Source organism: Chanos chanos, chromosome 7 (assembly GCF_902362185.1).
Source record: "Chanos chanos chromosome 7, fChaCha1.1, whole genome shotgun sequence".
In the NCBI taxonomy this organism is placed as follows: Eukaryota; Metazoa; Chordata; class Actinopteri; order Gonorynchiformes; family Chanidae; genus Chanos; species Chanos chanos.
In genome coordinates, this window is record NC_044501.1 from 18,913,700 (window position 1) to 18,922,613 (window position 8,914).

Below are 8,914 nucleotides of genomic sequence, written 5' to 3' on the forward strand. Positions count from 1 at the left end.
ACAGAGGTTAAATACCTGGGACTCCCCACCAGTCAGTCACAACTGACGAAGCCTCTTGGATGAGAGTTGAAACGTCTTCAAGAATCTACAACCAAGTCCAGTTGCCCTTGACTTAACCCTTCTTGGATATAATGTTTGCTCCCCTCAGAATATTTCTTCTCTCAATACATAACCAAAAATCATTTATGGGCTATTAAATGATACTGAATAACATTTTCTTTTCATTTTTCCCATTATCTCTCAAGGTTTGATACAACTTAACTCATTCTTCATAAGAGAATGGGCAAGACTGTACTCCCTCTGGTAGATCTGAAGGAAGCCATGCATCTTTTCATGCTGTGAAATACAAAGTCTTGTAGGGAAATGTAATGCACTTGAAAGAGAGTTCTTTTCACTCAGTTCTATCACTCGAGTTCCCTGGATTATCCTCCATTCTTTTTCTAACAGTCATAAAATTGTACATCTGCACATGGAAAGAAAGCAGGAAAAGTGGTGTCTTATGTTTCAGAATCATAAGAAGCTAACTACAGAGTGCAGGAGAGAGAGAGAGAGAGAGAGAGAATGAGTATCACTCCCTGTACTAGCAGTAGATTAATAATAGATGTGATTTGAATAAAGGGCAGTAGAATGGAAAAAAGAATTAAAATAATAATATTTAAAAAAAAATCTGGGTTTTCAGCTGTTTTTTTGGGAACAGCTGAATGAATGAGGGATGAGTTTCCACTGAGACAAAAAAAAACAAGATAATGTAGATGACTGAGTCTTGAAAATGTCAAACAGACATAGTGGAAAAGGAAATTGTAAAAGTAGAGATGTTTCAAGAAACAAACCTCACTACAAAGAATAGTTATGATACCAGGGAAGGAAATGTGTTTTATGGGCAGAGTTCCCTTAGGCACTGTCATACAGAATATATGTTATACTGCAGCACTGCAGAGGTGGACATTGTTCACTAACTTTCTATTTCTCTCTTTCTATCTTTTTCTATATCTGTATAAGCAGTTGATATTAGGGGAAATCTTGGAAATGTATTGATATTGGTGTATGATGAATAAATTTGTATAATGTATATTGTTAGCTGTCTATTCAGCTTGACGGTCCAAAGATTTTCCACACACCCTGAAAAACAGGAAGACTTGGTTTAAAATTGCCCAGGGTAGCTTTTAAGCACAGTGATGTACAGAAGTAAGCTTTCAACCACAGCCTGTATATGTAAATGTGTGGAACTCACTACATAGAATGGGAAAGTATATAAAATGACGTTACTCACAAAACAAAAATGAACACTTCTGAATTTACTCTTTATTTTATGTCTATCCATGATCCAGTGATACAGCGGAACAAAGGGCCTTGTCTTTCCTGTCTAGAGCAAAACACTTCTGCTCACATTTCATTTCATCTGTAATTTTTGATATGTTCACAGTTTAAAGTCTCTTTTTAAAGGTATGTTCAGAACTACAGATATTACATGTCAACCGTTTGCTGTGCCTTGGCACTGAATTTTGTGTGTGTGTGTGTGTGTGTGTGTGCACGCGCGCCTGTAATTCCTCTGGACTTTATTTCACATCTGAACACCTCTGTGCCCCACTTACACCTACAGCTAGAGCTGCCAGGAGTAACACCTCATTCATCTCAAAGAGACAGAGAGAGAGAGAGAGAGAGAGAAATACAGAGAAAATTTTCAGTTTGGTTGGGCGCCCACAGACTTCACTGAGGGCACTCAAGATTAAGCAGTTCTGTCAAATTCTGAGCATTTCTTTATATGTAGGGAGGGGCTAAAAATCAACCAACATGAAACCAATTTCCATCAACTTCCAATATTGATTAGACCAGGGCCCTCTTCACAAACGTGTGTGTGTGTGCATGTATATGCAAGTATGATGTGATGTCACAGTCCGGCCCAGTACTTCCACGATTTCCAGGTTTGCTCCAGTCCATGTTTTACCCCGATCCCTGCCTGTTTCCTGCACACCTGCTGTCACTCACGTAGTCAGTCACAGCATTTAAGCCCTGCCAGAATTTTCACTCAATTACCAGATTATCTTGCCAAGTTTTCTGATCTCTGTGTTGCTTTCCTTGTTTGTATTTTTGCTCTTTGACCTAAGATTGTTTTATGGATTTGTGACTTTTTGCCTAGTGCTTTGGAACTTCTGTCTGATCTTTTGCCTTCTTGTTACCTACCCAAGCCTATTTTTACCTTGTGAGTTCTGTCTAGTTCCTGATTACCTTTGCGTGGTTTTTCTGCCTCCCCTAACCTCAAACTCTGCCTGTTTTTGACTACTGTTTTTGCCTGAGCCCTACCTGTACCTTCGCTGTTATTTTGCCTTTTGTTTTTTGACTGATTGCTTCATTGAACATCCACTAAGTCACCTCTTTTGTCCACTGAGTCTGCATTTGGGTCCTCAGCTCAAACTTGGCCTCACCAGCCCTAACACGTTAATTTATTTATGCCGGATTCCTTAAATAACATATTAGTCATACACGTCTATAGACACATCATGGAGAGACTGTGAATGAGTTTAGTATGTACTGTGGTTACTGATTTTGACATGGCTTCCTATAAATTCAGACTACTATGTTAAAAAAAAAATCCAAGACTGGGAATTGAAGTCCTTGAATTATGAGAAATATGGATTAGTCCAAACTGCTGAGGCTCACTTGTTTTTTTTTTCTCTCAATACTAGAACCTCATACTTTTTTTTTTTTTACTCTTACTTTTGCAACTGCATTTTACTCAAATGATCTTGGTGCTCAACTTCAACCCAGAGCACATCATTATTCATAAACAAAAGCTTATCAGTAACTTTAGACCCACAGATAACTGTTAAGTACCAAGCCATATATGGAGATTTGCTGCGGCACACCTGAACAAACAATCCCTTACACACTTTGTAGAGATGTGGAGGTGATCTCTTATTGGATGACCCACTGTAAATGGGTAGAAAGTCTGTGACTAATTCTGTCAGTTTATGATTTAGTGTAGCAAACCAAATCTGGCATGAGTGTCATCCTTGCAGTGTATTCTGGAAACTTCAGCTGCTTCCTCAGGTCAGCCTTCAGCTGCCAGGCACGAGCTGAGGCTAGCAGCCCAGTTGAGGCCCTGAGCTCCACCTGAGGTTTTTTTCCCACCCTGACAAAGGCTGTTTCCATTACGATGTTTCCATTTACCGCATGTCTGATGATATCACGAGTTTTAATAACACAATATGCGCTCTGCAAAACGGTGCTGGCGACGTTAGTGTATCACCTATTCATGGTTTAAACGACAGGGCTATAGAAAGATTGGTTAGAGATGGTGGTGTGGTTGGTGATTATATGGTAGTGGCAAGACCCCGATTTAATAGTGTGGTTTTACACAGATCACTTAATTTCAGAGACGCCCCCGACACTGACATAGTGTATCGTGTAGAAACCTTATGTATGCGGCTAAGTGACATAGTTGAATTTTCTATTCTCTTAGCCGCAGAAAATGGTATATTCAACATTAGTTTGAGAGGGTCTAACCTAACGTTGGATGTAAACGCAGTGTTATCTCCAGGAAATGGTTACGGGGTTGAACGTTTCTTGGATGCTATTGAGAGAGTGTTGCAGAGTAACGTACGAATTATGGTTGATGACAATTTGGAACTGATGGTCTCTATCACGCGGAGTAAGAGCGGTGGCGCGTATAGAAAATTATCCAACCTGGCGCATGATGAAGTGATTAGTAAGAACAAAATGAATTTGTTTTGACCTTCTAACATTTCAAACAATCTATGTTTCGCAATCTGTCTCGCACGCAATCTGAACCCACAAGTACGCCCCAACACCTTAGAGCAGTTAGCCGCGGACATACAAACAGGCACAGGTTTCATGATTCAGCAGAAAATAGGTTTTAAAGATGTCTCCAAGTTTGAGCATGCCTCAGGGATCAAGATCGTTGTATTCTAAAGATCCAGTACAAGGATGTTGCAGAAGTACCAAACAAGCGAGACACCTCACAACAAGACGGTGTTTTTGTACCTTCATGACAACCATTATTACAAGATTGAAAATCTCAAAGCGTTCCTTGGAGAACCTTATGCTTGTCAGTTTTGCTATGGTGGATTTAGTAATCGTAGAGACCACCGTTGTAAATTCAGTTGTGACGTGTGCAACGACTCTGAATGTTACAAAAAGACAGGAACGTCTACATTTTGCAGTGATTGTTCAAGGTACTGCAAATCCAAGTATTGTTTTGATAGACACAAACAACCGGTGTCCACGGTTGAGGGAGGCATGGTAGCGGCGCCTTGTGATGTCACAAAGTATTGTAAGAAGTGTAACCGTTGTTATCACGTTAGTGTGAAAAAACCAAAGGCACATAAATGTATTACAGGGCGTTGTGTTCATTGCGGTGAAGATTTGTCACCAGACGCCGTGCATGATTTTTACATTCAACCTGTCAAATTGAAAATACACAACACAATTACATTTTCTTTGACTTTGAGACTCAGTTTGAGAATGGTAAACATAGAGCCAATTTTGTGTGTGCCATTACGTTTAAGGGTAAGGAGTTTACGGCCGAAGGGGATGACTGTGTTGAAAAACTTATGAAGAAGTTTAGACGCCCCAAGTATAAGGGTTACACGTGGTTGGCGCACAACGCTTCAGGGTTCGACAATTTCATTCTCTTGGAATATTTTTCCAAAATAGGTGTCACTCCGAAAATCACCATGGTGGGGTGTAGATTGATTTTTATGTAAGATGAGGCTTTCAAGCAACGCGACATAGACAGCTATTCGTTCATTCCGATGCTGCGGCCTTAAATCTGAGCAATGTTGAGAAAGGACATTTCCCACACGGGTTTAACAAACGGGAAAACAACACCTACGAAAAAGACAAAACAACAAATTATGAAAAAGACGGTTGCAGGAGAGCGCTTGAATTTAACGGCTGCATGCATCATGGGCACGAATGTTGTTGTTATAACCCAAACCACATGCACACCTTGTCAAAGATACCGTATGGTGTTTTAAGGAGACCATTCGACGACAAGCTGGAAATTCTTACAAGGGCGTATGGGTTGAGGGTCGAAGTTATGTGGGAATGCGAGTGGAAGCGTGCCAGGCAAAACAATTCTGACGTTGCCGCGTTCATGACTACATACACTCCACCGTCTCGACTGAGACCTAGAGACGGTCTTTTTGGCGGTAGGACAAATGCTTACAAGCTGTACTACAAAGCGAAGGAGGGTGAGAAAATTAGGTATCTGGATTTCACCCGTTTATACCCATACTGCCAGTCTAGGAAAAGTTATCCCATAGGACACCCACAGATTATTTTCAAGGACTTTGAACCTCTCGAAAATTACTATGGCCTAGTCAAAGCTACTGTGCATCCGCCGCGTGGGCTACTTCACCCCGTCCTACCTTGTCGTTGTAATGGGAAATTAATGTTTCCTCTCTGTCGAACATGCACTGAACAGGAAAATCAGACTGCACCCTGTTACCACAGCAATGAGGAAAGGTCTATTTCGGGGTGTTGGGTTAGCTTCGAACTGATGAAGGCCATTGAAAAGGGATATGTAGTGGTCAGGATAGATGAAGTGTGGCATTTCCCGCAGAGTTCTGACACCTTGTTTTGTGATTATGTGAAAAAATTCCTAAAGTACAAACAGGAAGCCCCCCTGCATGCTTTGACAGAGGCTGACAGGAGATCCTATATTGACGATTACTTTGAAAAGGAGAATATTATGTTGGACCCCGAAAAAATATGTGTGAACCAAGCCTGGAGAGCCATCAATAAGTTGTTATTAAACAGCTTGTGGGGACGTTTTTCAATGAGGGAAAATTTACCCGTGTCAGAGATGTTGACAGACCCCGAACAGTTTGCGAGATACATTTATAGCGAGGAGTATGATGTTACACACTTTTCGTTTGTCTCGGAGGATGTGGCAGTGATTCAGTGGCGTTATGCAGATGGTAAAGGCGAACAAGCTCGCAACATAAGCATGTTTCTCTGAGCTTTCACAATGGCACACGCACGTTTAGAACTGTACGCTCTTATGGATAAGTTGGGAGATAGGTTGTTGTACAGCAACACAGACAGCGTTATTTTTGTTTCTAGGGAGGGTGACTGGGAACCTATAGGGCCGTATCTAGGAGATCTTACGGATGAGACAGGATGCGGGGATTACATCACAGAATTTTGCTCGGGTGGGCCAAAGACATACGGGTATCGACAGCTAACGGCAAAACATGCATAAAGGCCAAAGGAATCACTCTGAATGCCAAGAATTCAAAAGTGATTAAGCAAGACAGATTGATTGGTCTGGTAGACCATTATGTGGCGAATAGAGACAGCACCCAATACATAGTCGCACGAACAGACACCATTGTAAGAAATAAAAAACAACTCACGCTAAAAAACAAATCAGTTGTTAAACAATTTAAAGTTGTGTACAACAAACGTGTGCTACTCTCTGATTTCTCGACACTGCCTTATGGGTACTAAGGGGTATATGGATACCCCTAACCGGGGATTAAGAGATGTTAAGGACTTTGATTTCAGACTTCAACACCCTTTCTCACGTGTAATAAGTGGACCTTCGAACTCTGGGAAAAATTTTTTGGTAAAAATGTTGATTGCGAATGCTGACAAAGTGATTTCTAATAAAATTGAAGACATTGTGTACATTTATGACTGGCAACCTCTTTACGACGAGTTAATGAAGATAAGAGACATCAGGTTGAAGGAATACCCAGCGCTCTGGACAACGACGATCTCTTACCGGTAACCAAAAATAATTTGTTAATCATTGACGATGTCATGAAGGATGCGAGTAGTTACGGACAGGTTTAAAAGGTGTTTACGCAATACGTTCACCACCGCAACAGTAGCACCATCCATCTGGTTCACAATTTGTTTTTCCAGGGGAAATCTAGCAGGACAATCAGTCTGAACACAAATGATCTAATGTTGTTTAAAAACCCGAGAGACAACAATCAGATCAACGTTGTGGCTAAACAGATGTACTCCGGTAACACAAAGTTTTTCATGGAATGTTTTAAAAATGCTACCGAAAAGCCTTACGGTTACCTCCTGATTGATTATAAAGCAAAAACCCCAGATGCATTTCGCCTCAGAACAGACTTGCTGTCAGAGTATCTGGCTGTTTATGTCCAGAAAAGGAACTGAAAGCGACGGTATGTCGGCAAGGATTAATAGAAACGTACCGATTTTGAAACTTTTACCTAAAGCTAAACCGGCACAGAGACGCGTCATTTTGCAAGCGGCATCACACGAGTTAATTTTGACCCTGTGTGAAGTGGCTCTTAACGTACCTCGCGGTACTATACCTCTTACAAATGCACAGTATAAAAAGCTGGAAAAGAAGAAAAAGGAAATAAAATTGATCGCGGACAAAAAGATCGGTGTACATAGGAAGAAACGGACTATTAATCAAAAGGGTGGCTTTCTTCTTCCACTCTTAAGCGTAGCAGTTCCGTTTATAAGTAGTCTCATTGCTTCGAGACACAACTAATGTTGATGGAGTATGCCGAGAAAATGTTTTTAGTTCCCCAACGTCAGTTGGACAGATTAAAAAATGACTATGCCCCCGTATTTATAAGGCAGAATGTTGAAAACGAACTGGATGCCTCCATACAGAATGTTTTGAGTAGAAATGATTTGGGCCCGCACGAGAAAGCCAAGTTTTCACACATTGCCCAAGATAATGAATCAACAGTGTAACCACCCCACATATGGCCTAACAGTTAGTGTTCCAAACTTTCACTCTGATGACCTAGGTACACCCTTTTGGTGAGCCAGGACCGACTCCTGGTATGGGATGTTTGTTTTTTTGCCCTGCGTTTGACCGGTGAACTGTCATTCAGTACGATTAGGATATTTTGTAATGTTCCCCATAACACAATCTCCCACGCCTGTAGCAATACAAGAGTTTTTTCTCACATGTGCCTGTCAATCACACAAGCCCCTGACAGGGCGGGAAAGCAGTGTTGGAGGGAGGAAGGGTCATCAAGTATTGGAGACCACCTTGCCCAACATAATGAATCAACAGTGTAACCACCCCACATATGGCCTAACAGTTAGTGTTCCAAACTTTCACTCTGATGACCTAGGTACACCCTTTTGGTGAGCCTGGACTGACTCCTGGTATGGGATGTTTGTTTTTTTTGCCCTGCGTTTGACCGGTGAACTGTCATTCAGTACGATTAGGATATTTTAATGTGTTCCCCATAACACAATCTCCCACGCCTGTAGCAATACAAGGGTTTTTTTCTCTCACATGTGCCTGTCAATCATAAAGGGCCCTGACACAGGGCGGGAACGGAGCAATGGAGGGAGGGAGGGTCATCAATTATTGGAGGTCATCAATTATTTTGATTGACAGTTTGACAGAAAGTGTAGGATATATACTACTTACTAACGTGGCCTGACAATTCAGTTAACAGTGGTAAAGTGTACCTGAAGGCTCCGGCACACTGTGAATGTTTCAGATATTTATTGATTATGGAGGTTTATAATTAACATGCACATTGTTAAAATTAACGACTGAAGGTAGTAAATTAAATACTGGTTGTTAGTGGCACCTAAGTCTGTTTTCTGCTAAACCACATAGTTAAAACATGTAACATAAGCATTTTCTAGTTAACACATTTCAGTGGCCTTTCCTTATTGCAGAGGCTTAATGTCAAGTTTGGTATATGTAAAGGGACATTGTATACTACTTTTCATTTACACTAGATATGAATAGTACTGTTTCAAGCAGTTGCATACTGTGGGATAAAATGTACTTTTAATAACTAAAGATGTTTATTCAGAGCCAGCCCTGACCAATTTGGTGCCCTAGGCAACATTTTAGCTGCTGCCCCTTGCATTGCAGCCAATTCCACCACCAGTCATTGTGTTCGTACACTCACACAGAAACTGC